Here is an 18572-nt window from a genome sequence, read left to right as displayed (position 1 = left end):
GGTAACTTTCACATATATTCTTTAATTCCACTCTGAATTAGAAATGGTCCAAGAATTTCCATTTGATGAAATTCCCATTTGATATTCACAATTACTTTTTCCTCCATGAATTTAACCACAAAAGACTATAAGACTCATTCATCATTATCATTATCATCACAGATATGTTATAGATAATATTTTCACATATATTGACTTATTTAATACTTAGAATATATCTATGAATTAGGCATTTTTACCCCCATTTTTAGAGAGGATGCAAACTGAGAGATAAAGCCTATAACCAGCATCCAGAATTCAAGCCCAGAATTACCAGATATCAAAGCCTGTGCCCTTTCCATCATTAAAATTTTCTTTTATCCCAACCATGCCTATGCCTCTATATTGACCTGAAATGTAAGTATTACCCTGAAGTTTTCATTTTCAAGTCCCAGATCTCTGATAATATCCCAAATCATGATTGTAAGGAAGTTTATTATATTTTTTCTCACATATAAATTCTAATTGACAAATAGTGAATAGCTGAAGTCCTGTCTTGAAAAAGGATTTTAAGAGTCAGTCTGGGATCAATGGAAACTAAGGTGGGAAATTAAAATCTGTTTTTGATCCATGCAGAAGTGATAGTACATATGCCAACATTATATTATGTGTTCTAAGTTACTGATTGTAGCTAGTCCCTAATTTTCCTTCATTTACATTTTTGCCAATAGTCTGTTGGTTTTACCAACAATTTCTGGTCCTGAATGTTTCTCTCCAGAGTATTCTTCCAATATCAATGACATAACATCCACTGAATATTGCTCTTCTCAGATCCCAATGCAACCAGAGGATGGTTAAAAAAACATTAGGTTTTGTTCATTTCCCTTCATTTTCAACTAAACTTGTACACTGAAATTTCTGGGACACAGAGGAGCTGTGTAAAATATCTTCGCTTTAATGTAATAAAGCACTTGCTGATATACTGTGTTGTTTTGTATTTACATGCCTGAATAAAGTTTTCTACGCTTATCCACCTGGATATTTCCTGTTTACCACTCAAAAACCAATTCAGCTGTGTCTTAAGGAAGCCATTTTTTATTTTATTTTCTCTTTAATATAACTATTTCTATAGCTAAAATAGTTAGGGATGCATTTAATTGCAAGTAATAGGAAACTCAAACTACAAGGGCTTAAATAAATGTTTTTATTTTTTTCTCACTTATTAAGAAATGCAGAATGCAGACTTTGTTGGCATTAATTTAGTGGATCAGCAATGTCAATGCCAGCATCTCTAGAATTCCTTCAGCCTTTACCTCTTGATTGAAAGATGGTGACTGAAGCACCAGGCTTCACATCCATGTTCAAAGTCAGAATGGGGAGGATAGAGCTGCATGGCTATGCTTTTCCCCATCATCAGGAAAAAATCAATGCCTTCCCAAAGCACTCATTAGAATTTCAATTGCATTCAACTTACAACAGTTTTGTCCTATGATTTCTTCTAGCTACAAAGGAGACTATCAAACTGAGTAATTAGTTTTTTCCATCTTCTGTGGTAGAGATTGATGGGCCAGAGAGAAATGGGGTTATCCAACAGCATAAGTTACCCAACCGTCAGACAGTTACTCTTCTCACCCTGATTATAATGTCTTTTCTAAATCTTGTCTCCTTAATAAATGGTTTACATGGCAAGGACAGAGACACTGTCTTTCATCGTTGAACACAAGACCTATACCTATGCAGAGTAAGTTCTCAGTACCTCTTTATGTACTGAATTGTACTGTGTGGTGCTACTGGTCAGTGTCAACCTGGCTAAGCTGAAGCTGTATTTCCCAGAATGCTCTTCCCTGTGTGGTCCAGGTTTACTCTTGGTGCAAAAAATAAAATTTATGTGAGATTTGGAAAGCCGAGTGAGTTTGTAGCCATTATTTTCTGAAGGCTGTCATGGTTAGATATGGTGAAAAACAGACATGGAGATGCCATTGAGTTCATCCTTTGCTCATCCCTATAGTAAGAAACAGACACAGAGGTGCTAGTGAATGCCAGTTTATTATCTTTCCCTCTCCAGTCTGTCCAGCTCTTTTTTTTCCAACTGCTAGCTTAGCTGACCAACAGCAACAAGATTGAGAGAAAACAGCTTTCCACTGACTTCTCTACCAGTTCCCTTTGTGGTCTCACACAGGGGCTGGGTGGCCTGAATCCCAAATTTCCCTGCACCCTGCACTGCCTTGACTTCCAGAGCCCCTGCTTCAAGGGAGCTCATTAGTGACTTTCCTCTGATCCTCCAACTCCCCTCTATTTTACCCATGTTTCAAAATTCTATAAACTATACTTTCTGCAAGAGATCATTCATTTCAATATGATTTCCTGCTTTACCCTGATACAGAGAGACCAAGTGACTCTTGTTCCTACAGCTTGGGGGAGGAAAAATTTTCCTCTACATTCCTAGGTTCCTCTGGCTGGTCTAATAATTAAATTGACATGAGATGGATTAAGAGGAGAAAATCAAATTTAATTTCATGTGCATGCGAGCCCCACATACATGAGAGAGTCAGACCCCATACACATTAGGGGTTCGGGGATGGAAAATCAAAATGTGGTATATATGGCTCCCTGAGTTGAGGAATGAGGGAAGGGGCCTGGAGCTTCAGAGAAGAGGATGATTTGCAGGATGATAAGAAGAGCAGATATTCAGTAGTTAAATATTGGCCCTGCCATATAGATAGGTCATAACAAGTTGTCTCTGATAATAACTCTTATTATGGGCAAGGCCCCAGTGTAAATTCTTTAAGGGAGAGGGAAAGTTTCTATTGAGCCCACAGGGTCTAGATTGTATTCAGTTCAAAATAACCCACATGCCAAAGTAGCACATCTGGGGAAGCTTGTTCTGAACCCCTTCAGTACCTAATTTCATCATGGCCTATATCACATGTAACCAGTATTAACAAAGGTGTATAAATCTATTATAGGAGCTGCATTATTTGATCACAGATATTTGTCTATAAATCTGGGTGTCCGGTCTTGCAACTTCAGCAAGTATTATGAGAATTATGGATCACTCCATGGACAATTCCAAAATGATTTTGTTTTAGAGAAGTCTTTTTTTCTTTCTTTTTTAAGAAAAAAGTGTGACATTTTTGTAAAGAAAATGTCACAACACTGTAACCTCTCAACTCTTAATTATTTCATGTAGAATAAGATGGAATTTGAGATGAAGCTAAGAAAACAAATTAAACAAATTATTTTTCTTCAGCCAGTGGTTCCAGTATCCTTCATGGCTTAGTGCTTATTTTCCTTTGACCAAACCCAGAGTTGTCGCTCACTTTTTATTTGTGACTGTGCATGATTAAGTAGCTGACTGTGAACATAAACAACATGTTCATTCTCTCTTAATATTGAAAGATCCAGCCTCTATAAAGGAGATGGTGGTTGAGAAGAGATGGAAGCCCAGTACTATACCTCAATCTTTTTTTTTTCTTAACTCTCTATCTGGAGCCTGCATTTGACATCTCTGGAAAGCACCAAGGAGAGCCTGACCAGTTTTACTCAGATGAACATTTTCAAGATTCAGTGGAGGCAGAAATATATTGGAAATAAGTGCTGGGATACTTGCCATTGTTTTCTACCAGCAAACACAGATAAACCCAGAAAATTCTAGTTGTCACTCAGTTGAAAGCCCTGCAGGGACTACAAAAGGCAAAACTCAGCTTGGTTCTTGGGGACCTACATAGCCAGGGAATATTACTAACAAATTTCACTTTCGAAAATGAAATTTGTGTGAAGACACCAGTGGGTGTAGGGTCACTTTTGTCTTTTCCAGGGTATCATATACAAGGCTAAGTATTTGACACCAAGTAATGGTTAAAAACAATTCTCAAAACCCCATACCGAAAAAAAAAAATTTAAATAAGAAATACATTCACATGGTATAAAAAAAGAAAAGCAATGAAAAATATTCATCTGTAAAAAACAACAACCTTACTTTTATTCCCAGGTTCCTCTGCCTTATCTCCAGCCAGAAACAGCTATTTTTAATTGTTATCTATCTTTTCAGCATTCCTATGCAAGCATGAGAAAAATACAAACACATATTCTAAGTTTCCTCTTGTACATCAAAAAACGTCACATACTTTGTGATCTGACTTGTTTTTTATATCACCTATATCTTATAGAACTTTTCATATTTGTAAATAGTGAACTTTATATTTTTTTCTTACAATGACATATCATTTCATCTTGTAGAAGTACCATCGATTATTTTTCTATTCTCATATTGATGGAATCTTGGCTTGGTTCTAGTGTTTCCTATTACAATACCAGATGAACAATCTTGCACATGTATCATCTTATACATGTGCAGGTATATCTATCAAAGAAATTCCAAGGAGTGGGATTGCTGAACCAAAAATTAAAGAATTTCTCATTTTGAGAGAAATTGCCAAATTGCCTTTGTTGGACATCACACTATTTTGCAGTTTCACTTGATATGTGTGAAATGGGTCTCTTTTCCCCATGCCCTCACCAAGATGACTGTTCTCAAACTTTTGGGATTTTTGTTGATGTGATAAATGAAATCTGACATTGAAATTTAGTTTTAATTTGCAGTTGTGTTATCATAAGTGTGATGTAGCATCTGTTGACATGTTTAAGAGCCATTTATACTCCTCTTATGAGTTCTCTGTTTATATACTTTGCCAATTTTTCTTTTGAGTTATTGATATTCCTCTGCTCAACTTCTAGGAGAGTATCTTTTTTCTTGTGTTATGAGTTGCAAATATTTTTCCAACTTGTTGAAATGAATGTCTTTTAACTTTACCGTGCGTGTGTGTGTGATATATATCTCCATATTTTAACCTTGCAAAACTTTTTACTCTTAAAGTAATCACATTTACCAAATTTTCCTTTTGAGAAAGTTAGAAAGGGCATCCTTATTGTAAAACTACAGAGAATGTGGAATCTAAAGACAAGAATAAATGAATGAACTAATCAGAAACAGTCTCAGAGACAGAGGAAAAACTGAGGGTTGCTAGACGGAACAAGGGGGTGGGGATGAGGGGACTAGAAAGCACAATCGGTAACCACAAGATTGCCACGTGATGTAGATGCCTGATCACTGCACTGTACATCTGAAGCTAAAGCTGAACAATAATGAATGTCAACTACAATTTTACATATATATATATATATATATATATATATATATATATAGTTACAAGAAGTGGAGTGCAGCATTAGGAATAGAGACAGTGGAAATGTAATGGCTGTATGTGATGTCAGAGGGGTAGTAGATGTGGGGAGGGGGTTTATCACTGTGTGAGGGATATAAATGATAAATGCCTAGTACATTGTTTTGTACACCTGAAACTAATAAAAAATAAAAAAATAAAAAAATAAAACTACAGAGAAATCCACTCATGTATTCTTCTAAAACTTGTATGGCTTATTTTTCACATTTAAATACCTGTTCAATTTGGAGATTTTTACCGATCTGTAATATGAAGCATGGCTCCAACTTTATCTTTTGTAGCTGACTGTCCCACTATCCAGTTATTCTATAGACTTTCCGTACTGTCCTATTGACCTAGCTAAACAACAGTACTACATTTTAATAATTAAAGTATTATATACTAGTTTTTAGGGGTTTTTGTTTTGTTTTGTTTTTTAAGAATAGTTCTTCCTCAATAATCTTTCGCTTTCTCCTTTGAGGCCACTTTGCTAATATTTCTTATTCATTTTTACATAGGATACCAAGTGTTATTTTATCAGCATAGCATTAAATTTATAAAGTAACTGTTTTCAAGTTTCTCCCACTTAAGTTTGCACATTAAATTATTCCTAAGTATTTAATCTTTATCAACAATTTATCTTATTTACTTCCATCATTTAACTGTTTTTGTTTGTTTGTTTGTTTATACATTAAAAAGCTGCTGACCTCTGTGGACTGCTTTTCTTTTACTCCACAATCTTATTGAATTATTTTATTCTTTATAGTGTTTTTTTTTTCAGTTGATTATCTTGGGCTTCCTAAGTATACAATCATCTCAACTGCAAATAGTGATCACTTTGCCTTTTTTCCAATCCTACCTCTGACATTTCTTTTAGCAAATTTTATTTGTTAATACCCTAATACAATGTTAAATAGTATGGATGATGGTGGGCATTTTTAACTTAATTCCAGCTTTAGTGTGTTCCTATTGAACATGATACAAATTCTTCTTTCAAAACATACGTTGTTTATCATATGTAGGAAGACTCAATTAATTCCTATCTTACTGAGACTTTTAAAATCAAGAATGGGTATGGAATTTTTAAAAATTCCTCTTCAGTATGTAAACCTATGATCATATAATTTATTTTAATACATTGATTTATATAATATATTATGTGAATACATTTTCTAATGTTGATGCAATGTTTTGTTCCTGTTATAAAACACACTTGGTTATGATATATTAGTTTTTTAATGGGCTACTGATTTCTATTTGCTAATATTTTTTGTGATCTTTTTTCCTAAATATTTATAGAAGGATAAATCTATAATTTTTTTTTAAATTAAATGTGTTGGGGTGATATTGGTTAGTAAAATTATGTAGGTTTCAACTGTATAATTCTATAGCATATCATCTATATATTACATTGTGTATTCACCACCCAGAGTCAGTTCTCCTTCCATCACTATATATTTGACCCTTTTCACCCTCTTCGACCAGTCTCTTTCTTTCTTTACCCTCTGGTAACCACTAAACTGTTGTCTGTTTCAAAGAGTTTTTGTTTGTGTGTCTTGTTCACTTATTGCTTTCAGTTTTATATGCCACATATGAGTGAAAACATATGGTTCTCAACTTTTTTCTGCCAGACTTATTTTGCTTAGCACGATAACCTCAAGTTCCATCCATGTTGTCACAAATGGCAGTATTTCATCTTATGGTTGAATAGTATTCCATTGTATGTATGTACCACATATTCTTTATCCAATCATCTATCAAAGGACACTTTGGTTGTTTCCATGTCTTGGCCACCATGAATAATGCTGCAATGAACATAGGGGTACATATATACCTTTATGGATAAAAGTTTTCATATTTTTGGGGTAGATACCCAAAAGAAGGATTGCTGAGTCATATAGTAATTCTATTCTTAACTTTTTTAAGAACCTCAAAAAATACTATTTTCCACAGTGGTTGCAGTTTACATTCTCACCAGCAGTGGATGAAGGTATCTTTCTTTCCACAGCCTCTCCAACACTTGTTATTACTTGTCTTGTTGATAATAGCCATTCTAACAGGTATGAGATGGTGTCTCATTGTGGTTTTGACTTGCATTTCCCTAGTAGGTAATGAAGTTGAGCATCTTTTCATATATCTGTTGGCCATTTGCATGTCTTCTTGGGAGAAGTGTCTGTTCAGGTTCTCTGTCCATTTTTTAATGGGATTTTTTTTTATTATTATTGTTTAGTTGTGTGAGTTCTTTATATATTTTGGATATTAGCTCCTTATCGGAGGTTTTGTATACAAATATAATCTCCCATTCAGTTAGTTACCTCTTTGCCTTGTTTATGGTTTCTTTTGCTGTGCAGAAGCTTTTTAGTTTTATATAGTCCCATTTGTTTATTTTTGCTTTTACTTCCTTTGCCTAAATCCATAATTTTCTTTTTGTGTTTGTCACATTTGTAGCAATGCAATGTTAACTTTAAAGAAAATGTTTTAATTTTCTTTATTTTAATGTTCAAGACCATGTTCCAATCTGGCAACTGGAAGAGATAATATCATTGGAATTATTTTATCTTTAAAAATGTGACAGAATTCCCCATCAAGCCATTTAGGTCAGTTTTTTGTTTTTGTTTTTGTTTTTGTTTTGGGGGGAGAAGGTATTTCTTATACTACTTTTGCTATTTGTTTCTAAGAAAATTAGTCTGTAAACACACTATTTTCTCATTCTATTTTTTTCTTTTTTTGGAAGAGAAAAGAGGTTATTAGGCAAGTGACAATGAAGCACCCAAATTTGATTATTAATTATCAAATTGGAGAGAAGAGAGACTATTTTTTAGGTGACTATAAGGTGTTATTCCTTCCATTTAATTCTAAAACTCCATTAAATAAATATTACCATCTCTTTTTTACAGTTGAAGAAAATGAAGTTTAAGAAAAGATATGTAACTTTCTCAAGAATATAAGCAGCTGAGCAATTCAAACTCTTGTCTCTATGAAAACAAAGCCTAAATATTACAGATTGCACTACCTTTTTCTCTCTTTTGCTTTTCAGAGATTTGATGCCTAATGTCCAAATCAGGTGGTATAACTATCATATATTTATTACGATGTTTATAATCAAATACTCAACAGCTTACATAACAACTCAATTGTTGTCTGAATCTGCATACAGTCAGTTCATCAAACAAGAGGAAAATGGACACTGAGATCTCCAAGGCATCGAAGGGTCTGACTTGGTAGTGAGAAAAACAGAATTAGCCTTTGCTGGTTGTACTGGGACACACTGGCCAGACTGGCCCCATACTGGGTACAATCATCCTCTCTCATCTCTTTTCTAGCATCATATTGGGCCAATTCCTAATGAACTGGTTGACTTTTAGAAAGTATTTTATCACACATGCAACCTGTACCTGTGCTTACTTCATTAAATAAATCCCCGACTCTTCTGGTGAAAAAATTGTAGAATTACTTTATTGATATCTTAGTGCTGAAGCTCATATGGGAATAGTGAAATATTAATCAAACGATTGAGAGCTTCCCTCAAATCTCACACTGGCTTACCCCTATGTTTGCCAGTAACATTTGTACTCCAATCACTCTCCATTTGAAACTCTACTGATCCTGATTCTATAATTATCAGCTTTCTGTAACTCTATACTATCAACTTCCTGAAAACTTCTTGTAAGCCTATGATATCTTGATGATTTGCACGATAAATTAAACTACATGAATTTCAGGTAACTCTATAAGCCCTCAACAGTGTGTTACCAATTATATAAATCCTAAATAGCAACTGAAATGAAAGGGATCTAAAAATAAGTAAACCTGTCTCAGCACAAATCACATAACACATTGAGTTTTCTCCTTATTCTATGACTGTCAAGTATCTCAGGCTCAGCAGCAGCATTGCACATCAACTTCAATAATTTTGTAGAACATGTCCTTTTCTAAGTCTTTGGAGGAAAATAAAATAAATCAATACCAATGACTTAGCGAATTAATCTCTATTGTTGTCTCTTCTATTGGTGGATGTCAGACAAAAGTAAAGCGAAATCAAACCACCTTGCTGATTTTTACTCAAATCTATATACCTACTATTTGAATTAAGTGAATGTGATAACAGCGCTATATCAACACCACACAAACAGATATGTACTCATATTCTATTCAGAAGATCATATAATTGGATGTTGTTCTTGTTTCCTATATCATTTAATAAAAGGGGTTTATAGACCAAAGAGAGACTAGAATAAAATTATCAAATAATGCTTTTCAAAAAGTTAAAACTATGACTCTAATATAAATATAAAATGAACATAAGTTAAAAATGTATGGAGATATCACTGTACACCTATTAGAAAGAATAAAATGGAAGAAATGTAACCGACAATATAAATTGCTGGAAGGATGGGGAGCATCAGGAACTCCCATTCATTGCAGTTAGGACTGCAAATGGTACAGCTACTTTGGAAGATAGTTTGGTAGTTTCTTACAAAACTACGTATAGGCTTATTATACCATGCAGAAACTGTGCTCTTAGGTATTTACCCAACTAATTTTAAAATGTGTGTCTACACAAAAGCCCACGTGAAAATGTTTATAGTTATTTTATTAACAATTGCTAAAAAAAAAAAAAAAAAAAAAAAAAAAAAACAGAGGCACTCAAGGTCTTCAAAAGGTGAATGAATAAACAAACTGTGGCACAGCCACACAATGGAATAGAATCTGTTAGTAAAAACGAATAGGTTACCAAGCCATGCAAGACATAGGTGAATCTTAAATACAATATGTATTGCTCACTGCAATAAGCCAGCTTGAAAAGGCTACATTCTGATCCATTTATATGACATTCTGGAAAAAGCAAAACTATACAGATAAACATATCGGGAATTCAAGGTGTGTGTATGTGTGTGTGTGTAGGTGGGTGTTGAATAGCGGAAGCACAGGGAATTTTTTTGGATTGTGAAACTATTCTGTATGATACTGTAACGGTGGGTATAAGACACTATGCATTTGCCAAAATTCTTGAAACTTTACAGCACAAAGGATGAACTTTAATGTACACAACTTAAAAAAAAAAAAAAGGGTTTAGAAGGCTGAGGGATCCCAAGGATGGAATGCAGACCATGACAAAACAGTCTAAGTGTAGGAAAGATATATGAAACAACCTCACTGAAAGGAGTGGGCGTCAAAGGTGTCTGTCTAAGTAAGTCTGAAAATTAGTGGAGTCTGAAATAAAAAAAAAATAAAAAAAAGCAACTGTACATACACTCTATATTTTAGCTGATAAAGTTCTTTTTCATGAGGACATGGGTTAACGATTCTGAAATCACTATAGAATTGAACAGTAAAGTAAATAGATAGTAAATGGTAGGAGGAAGTCCGCACAGTGTAGGAGTGGGATCTAGGAGGTTTCTATAGGAGTAATTTTTTATTTGATCTTTATATGAGTATATAGGATTCTAGCAACAAGAAAAAGAAGAAAGGACATTTTAATGAGAGGGAACAGTGTCAGGCAACTGCCCTCAAACTTTTAGGTCTCAGAAGCCCTTTATACTTAGAAAAATTATCTAGCACCAAAAAAGGCTTTTTAAAAAAATTTACATTATATTTATTGATATTTCCATATTATAAATTGAAACTAATAAAATTTTAAAATACTCATTTACTAATTCATTTTTAAATAAAACAATAAACCCATCATATGTCAACAGAGTCTTTGGAAAACTCCACTTTACACTCATGTGAGAAAGAGATGTAAAAAGTTAAGTAATATCTTAATATTGTTATAGACCTAGGTTTAACCTTGAAGACTATGCAGAAAGTGTCTTCAGGATGTCTGGTAGTCGTTGTAACACACTTTGAGAAGCACGGGCTTAAGCGGGATACAGAGGAGAGAAGCCCACAACACTAAAGGGGGGACAGGCATAGGTTAGTAATAATATAATCAAATTTGAATGGTGCAATGACAAGTAGCTAAATTAGGCATTAAATAAAAATTAAATTGTCAGATATCGGAGGGGTTTGAATTTTATGCAGTGTAGTTCGATTGATTTCTTGATTTATTTTGTAACAAACAAACGTTGCAAAATACCGTTTTTTGAGCAGAAGAGTAACAGTCTTTAACTTTTTATTTAAGTAAATAAATTCTAAAAACAATGTAAAGTATAATTTGGAGGCAGACTTAAAACATTGGAATTCTGAGGTGATCACTAAGAAGTGATTTTTAACAGTCTGGTGAATCGTGATGGGACCTAGCAAAAACATTTAAAGGAAGGTGAGTTTTACAGCCAATGTAAAGAACACTTGGGAGTCATTCAATATGTAATCGAAAGAAAAGGAGAATGGTCAAGGACAGGAGAACTTATGGCCTTAATTTGAACGAGATCCAAATAATACTATACTTATATCTTCTATACTTACACCCAGCAGAGAAAACTTATAGTAGGCTTTCCAAAGACATTAAAGATATTTTTCAGAGAAGGTTAAAACTAAAGTCTGAGCAGTAGCATTCTCCTTAGGAGGATGGATGAATGTCTTGGATTTGGGACTGGGACCATACAAAGGGCAATCTTGGGAAACTATATATGGACTCTCTGCCAGTTTTTTTTTTTTTTTTTTTTACACATAAGAAAGGATTCACTGTAGTAACTGCATGCATTCTTATAACTTCAATTAAGATGATACATTTGGTTAACTGTAGGCATTTTTGTTTTGCTGAGTGGGTATAAAGACAAATTCCAAGCTGAATTTCTTAACATAGAAAGGATTGGAAAGATGATGTTATGGTCTGAACTGCATTCCCCGCCCAACCCCTCCCGCCCCCAAAATTCATATGTTGAATCCCAACCCCCAGTATCTAAGAACGTAACTCTATTTAGAGATAGGTCCTTTAAGGAGATAATTATAGTTAAATAAACTTATATGGATGGACCCTAACCCATAACTAAATTTGGATATGAGTCCTTCAAAGAGGTGATTTAGTTAAAGTGAGGTCAACAGGGTTGGACCCTTATCCAATATGACTGGAATCCTTATAAGAAGATGCACCAGAAATGCAGGCCCACAGAGGAAAGGCCATGTGTGGACACAATGAGAAGCCAGCCATCTGCAAACCAAGGAGAGAGGCCACGGGAGAAACCAAGCTTATTGACATCCTGATATCGGACTTATAGCGTCCCAAACTGGGAGAAAATAAATTTTGTTTTAAGCATCTCAGTCTGTGGCATTTTGTATAGTGGCCCTAGAAAACTGATACAAATGGTAAGGGAGATAAAAATGGGGAATACGTTTGCTCACAAAATGGAAAGGAATATTGGGGAATGAACACATACATCTGAGAGGGATTTTAGTAAGTTTATTTTGCCTTGTGGCAAGCAAAGTCTTTTCCTTATCTCTCGTAGAATCATTAATAAAACTTACACTACTCACAGCATTTTGGAGTTGATTTATTTTTCATTTTTTGGCAGATAAGACACAGCTTCAAGGCGGATTTGAGCTCAATAAATTTTTCATATGGAAGACCTAGAACATCTGTGTTAAATAAACAACTAGATTTATTCTAACTGGAGAGAATTTTCGTTTTTGCAAAGAAATAGCTGTCTATAACTCACAATAGCCAAGACAATAGATACAACATAAGTGTCCATCAACAGATGAGTGGATAAATAAGATGTGGTATACATATACAATGCAATATTATTCAGCCATGGGAAAGAAGGAAATCCTGCCATTGGTGACAACATGGGTGGACCTTGAAAGCATTATGCTAAGTGAAATAAGCTGGACAGAGAAAGAAAAATACTGCATGTTAATCACTTATACATAGATTCTTAAAAAAGAAAATCAAATTCATAGAAACAGAGAGTAAAAAATTGGCCTGGGGTGGGAGGAATAGGGAACGATTAATAAAAAAGGTACAAACTTTCAGCTATAAGATAAATAAGGTCCAAGGATTTAATGTAAAGCACAGTTACTACAGTTATAACACTGCATTGTATCATTAACATTTGTTAGGAGAGTAGAACTTAAATGTTCTCACCACCCATCTCCAGAAAAGATATAAATGTGAGATGATGGATGTAATAATTACTTAAATGGGAGGAATCCTTTCATAATATATACATATATTAAATCACCATGATGTACATTTTAAATATCTCATAAATGTATTTGTCAATTATACCTCAATAAAGCTGAAAGAAGTTGTTTATAAATGAATGAGAAATCAGAAGAATAAAAGAAAATGTAAGAAAAATTCATTTGTGAGCCAAAAGTCTAGAAACTAAATCAGGATAGTTTCAAGAGGAAACACAATGAGCTAAGCCAGACCACAACAACTGGTCCAGATACAAGAACTAGTGCGAATGACAACAAACATTGAGTTTACTTTGCTTGGGGATTACTCTTCCTTCCTTCAGCAAGCAACAAAATGTATGTATGCAAAATTAAGCGCACATACTACAAATATATACAGCTCCCTATTGCTTCTCCTACTCCTAATCGACACATTTTAAAAGTTGGAGGTCTCCAAATAGGGACTTTCTCTGAGTGACGTGTCTACCAGGTCAGAGGGACCCAGAATGGTGAACTGGCTGTTTGTTTGTTTTTTTCCATTTTCAGCTATCCGTGTGTATGTGTGTAAGTTCCTGAGCAGTGAGGGTGACCTATCTGCTCTCAAGTGCATCTCTTCTTAACAAAACATATGTTTTGCGAGGCTAATTACATTCTTTCACATGTCATTTCTTGCCAAACCATTGGGCCTCTCTGAAGTTTCAATGAAGCAGGCATGGCTTGTCCCTGAAGCACACCTTCTGAATGATTTTAGAACTGTATCCATTGTTGAGTATAAACCTCAGAGATAAACACCCAACAGATGATCATTTCTAGGAGTCACGAATCTTCTCAAATTTCAAAAAAAGTTTAGGCTCATATGATTTACCGTAATAAAATCAAAAGTATAGCCAGTATGGCAGTCATTAATTTTATTCCTTGGCTCCTAGCTTTCTTATTCTAGAATTTAACTTCCATGTCCTATTGAGGTTGAATGTGGCTACATGACTTGCTTTACCCAAGGAAATGCAAGCAAAAGAGACATATGCCATTAGAATTAGAATATTGTAAAAGCCAGTGGACAATTTCCCTTACTGTCTCTTAGCCATGAATTAACACTGAAAACAATGACTGCTCTGACTGCCTGCAAAGGAGGTATTGAGCAGATGCCCTTGTCGAATACTGATAGATATAAAACATATGCAATAAATAAAGCTTTGTTGTCAAAAGCCGCTGAAATTTGAGGTGTGTGGGGTGTTTGTTACTGTGGCATAATGTAGTTTATTTTGGTTGATAGAACAAGGTTGTTCAAAATATAAATCAGTCCTCTGGCTGTTAGATAAACTACTTCTCTGGAAGTTTAAAAAAACTAATTTAGTCTCTAACAACAAAGTCTTTTCTCTAACGACCACTTTCATAGGATGGAAGGGTTTATCTTTTCTGATTATTATGGGAAACATTTATCGAGCATCTAACACTGCCTTCTCCTGCATCTTGTTATATAACTGTTAAGTAGGTATTATGATTTCTATTTCACAGATATTGGAACTAAAGATTAAAAGTTTAGCAAATGTGTAGATTGTACAACCAATGCATAATGGACTCTTAATTTGAGTCAAGTTCTGACTTTAATATATATGCCCTTCCCATTTGCTACAATTCTTCAGGCTAATCTAAGGATATAAAATTGATTATTGCTCTCTAAGGGAAGACTCTTTATCTCTTTATTCTGTTATGGTTTATAATGTCATTTAGACAAATTTCTGGACCTTTTGGAAACAGTTTTTAAATAAAGGTGAGCTTTTCTTCTGTGTTCTGAAAATGAGTTGCTCTTTAGATTCTTCTGGCCTTGATACTGAATTCTTACAAATAGGAGTTTCAGGTAAATTCCAAAAGAAATTGGCCCTCTTGTCTCATGGAAAAGGCAATGTAAGAAAAAAAACAGAAAACAGGAGAAGCAGGGCCATTTTCATGTGTTACTCAACAAGATAGACTTTTCACCCATTTGGGGGAAAAGAAGGAGGCACTTATAATCATACCAATCACTTTTATGATCTTTCCTCAAGCATTAAAAGACCATGGGTGTTCAAATTTCAAAAATAATAAGAAACAACTTTTGTATAAACAAAAACTTTACTTTTGTCACTTCCTGGATGGATGACTTGAATTAGTCAAATAATCTCTGATTATATTTCCTGTTTGCACAATCAAGAAAATGATACCTTTCTAACAAGGTTTTAGCAAAGTTTTTTGTGTTGTTTTTTTTTAATTACATAAACTAGCTGACCCAGTGTTTTCCGAAATGGTGATTATATTTTCTTTCTTCCAGATTTCCCAATTAAAAGAACCACAATACCTACCCTCAAAAGCCCCAATTAAACAAAGCTTTTTAACATAAAGGTCTCAAAATACATGATCTATTTCATGATTAAACAGACAGCTGGAAGTAGCTTCATCCATTTCACCGATTAAAGAGTGGAAAGTTCTATGATTAATTTGGCTACGATGATCATTATTCACCTTCCAACTGACCAAAACAGCCAGACTGGATACAGTAGGTTTCATTTATTTCATAAATCTGGAGATGCCTTAGCTAAAGGAATTTGAGCAATTTATTTATCTTTACCTTCTGTTGCTAGTACCCTGGGCAATGATCATAGAAAATGCAGACACAGCTGAAAGCACACAGAAGCTTCCAATCCTGGAGCCATAGTCCCAGGCCAATTGTTTACTTATTTGGTGAAAATAAGAGGTAAGATATGCAATGGCTTTACATTTTAATAAACTTTACTTAATGTTTTCTAATTACAAAGATAGTGATTTAGCACATGCATTGTTTTGAAAGGTACCAGACAGAAGACACAGAAAACTAAGAAAGCAGGATAAGAAATCACATAATCCCATGATAAAAATGCAACCCTTATCTCTGATAACAGATTTTTGTCAAGTGAAAGATTTTAACTGATTTTTTCTCACTACTAACATATTCATATTTATATTTAGTTATATTTACAGAATTTATAAATAAATGTTTAAACCAGCAAACAAAATGGGATTATCACAAGTATTGTTGATTTGTAAGAATAAAACTTTTTGACTGAATATCTCATAGATAAATTTCCATGGTTTTTAATGGATCATTGTATTTTAGTGTATAGATATATGATGTTATATCTGCTTCTGAAAGATATTTATTTTTTTCTTTTTCCTTTTGTTCTAAACATTGCCCAGTAAATCTGTTTACTTATATGCATTTAACAAAATTCTAGAAATAGAGAATTTTATCCAAAAGTTTTTAAACCATTTCAAGACTTTTAAACATTAGGTCAAACTGTCCTCTGGAAATAGCCTAAATATTAAAGTTAAATAATATAAATTATATAAGAAAATTGTTCATTTTCCTATACTCCTGTCAATAATAAATATTATCAATCTTTAATATCTGTATTTTGTCAGTTCTAACAGACCAAAATAAAAATTACAAGAACATCATCAAAAAACAATTCTTATTGTTTTCTTGGAAAGTTAATCTTTATGTTCATTATTCATATGTATTGGTCTTTGGGTTACCTATTCAAGTTCTTTCTTTGTCTTTTTATAGTTTTTTCCCTTCTTATTGGCTTTTAAGATATGTAATATTATATATATCATATAAAATAGCAATCTTTTATCTTCTACAAATGTTGCATCTTTACAGTTTTGCCATTTAATTTGCTTGTTTCTCCATTACCATTAAGTAGTTTTTTTATTTTTATGTAAATAATCTTTTTTTATGTCTTCACCATGTTTCAACAGTTTTCTCTGAATTCAAATTCAAAAATACGCTCTCTCATGTTTCAATGGTTTACTCAATGATGCCAATTAGTAAATCCCCCATAAAAACAAAAAGGACTAGGTTCAGAGAGCTTTTAGTATGGTCACATGTGGAGCTGCTTGTCAGGTGCAGCCCAGAGAGAACCTGGGAGCTCTGCTCTGCTTCCCAAACACCTTGCGCTATGCATGGCTTCCACTTGGCTGTCCTTGAGTTATATATCCTTTTATAATAAACTGGTAATCTAGTAAGTAAACCCTTTTCCTGAGTTTTGTGGGTCACTCTAGCAAATTAATTGAAACCCAAGGAAGGGGTTGTTGGAACCCTCCAAATTTATAGCTGGTCAGTCAGAAGCACAGGAAAGGATTTAAACTTTGGATTAGCATCTGAAGTGAGGAGCAGAGGAAGTCTTGTGGGACTGAGCCCTTCATCTGAGGGATCTGATGCTATCTCTAGGTAGATAGTGCCAGAATTGAGTTAAATTGTAGGACACCTACCTGCTGTCTGAGGTTTACTGGTGGGGGAAACCTCCACATATTTGGTGACCAGAAGTCTCAGAAGTGTTCAGGAAAATGTTGAGGAAATGAAGGGCTGGGTTGTGAAGGGGAAATAAGTTTTTCCTTTACAATAGAATATTCTCAGTATTCCATTTTTTTCTCTATTGACTTTTTCTCTATACCTCTTTTGATTATTTTTGGTGGCTGCTCTAGTGTTAGCAATATACATCCTTAATTTATCAGTGTATTAGTGTCAATATTTCACCACGTCACACTTTATGCTTCACTGCTCACAATTCTTTTTTGTTACTTCTTATATAGTTCAAAATCCCCACTATGAAATGTAATAACTTAAAATATAATCATTTCATTTACCCACCTCCTTTCCTTGTGCTACTGTTGTCCACACTCTATACTTCTCTACACATTATTAACCGTATTACAACTGTATTTTTTTTAACAGTCATTTTCTTTCAAGAGAATTATGAAAAGGAGCAAACACATGTATTTCTATGTTTATTAACTAAGTTATTATTTCCAGAGATCTTCATTCCTTTCTGAATTCCTGTCAGGTAACTTTTCCCTGCAGCCTGAGAATATACTATAGCATTTCTTATAGGTCAGTACAGCTAAAGACTAATTTTCTCAGATTATACTTGTCTGTAAATGTTTTTTTTATTTTACTCATGTTTCTACAAGATATTTTTGCTGAATAATGAATTCTGGGTGGATGGATTTTTTTTCCTCTTAGCACTTTAAAGATATCATTTCAAAGTTGCCTGCCTTTCATTTATTTTAATGAGAAGTTAGATGTCACTCATGTCATTTCCCCTCATGTAATGTGTTTTCATCTCTTCTGACTTGAGTTCAAGGTTTGAGCTTTATTTTCACTTACAGATATTTGGTTATGAATATCCACCTATGGCTCTGCTTGAATTGCTGCCCTGGAGTCAATGATCTTTCACTGGATGGAGTTACCTCAAGAATTGCCTGTCTCCTAGGATTAGTCTTGTGCTGCCAGTTTCC

The sequence above is a fragment of the Rhinolophus ferrumequinum genome, chromosome 11, assembly GCF_004115265.2.
Source record: "Rhinolophus ferrumequinum isolate MPI-CBG mRhiFer1 chromosome 11, mRhiFer1_v1.p, whole genome shotgun sequence".
Taxonomy (NCBI): domain Eukaryota; kingdom Metazoa; phylum Chordata; class Mammalia; order Chiroptera; family Rhinolophidae; genus Rhinolophus; species Rhinolophus ferrumequinum.
This window is presented reverse-complemented; position numbering follows the sequence as displayed.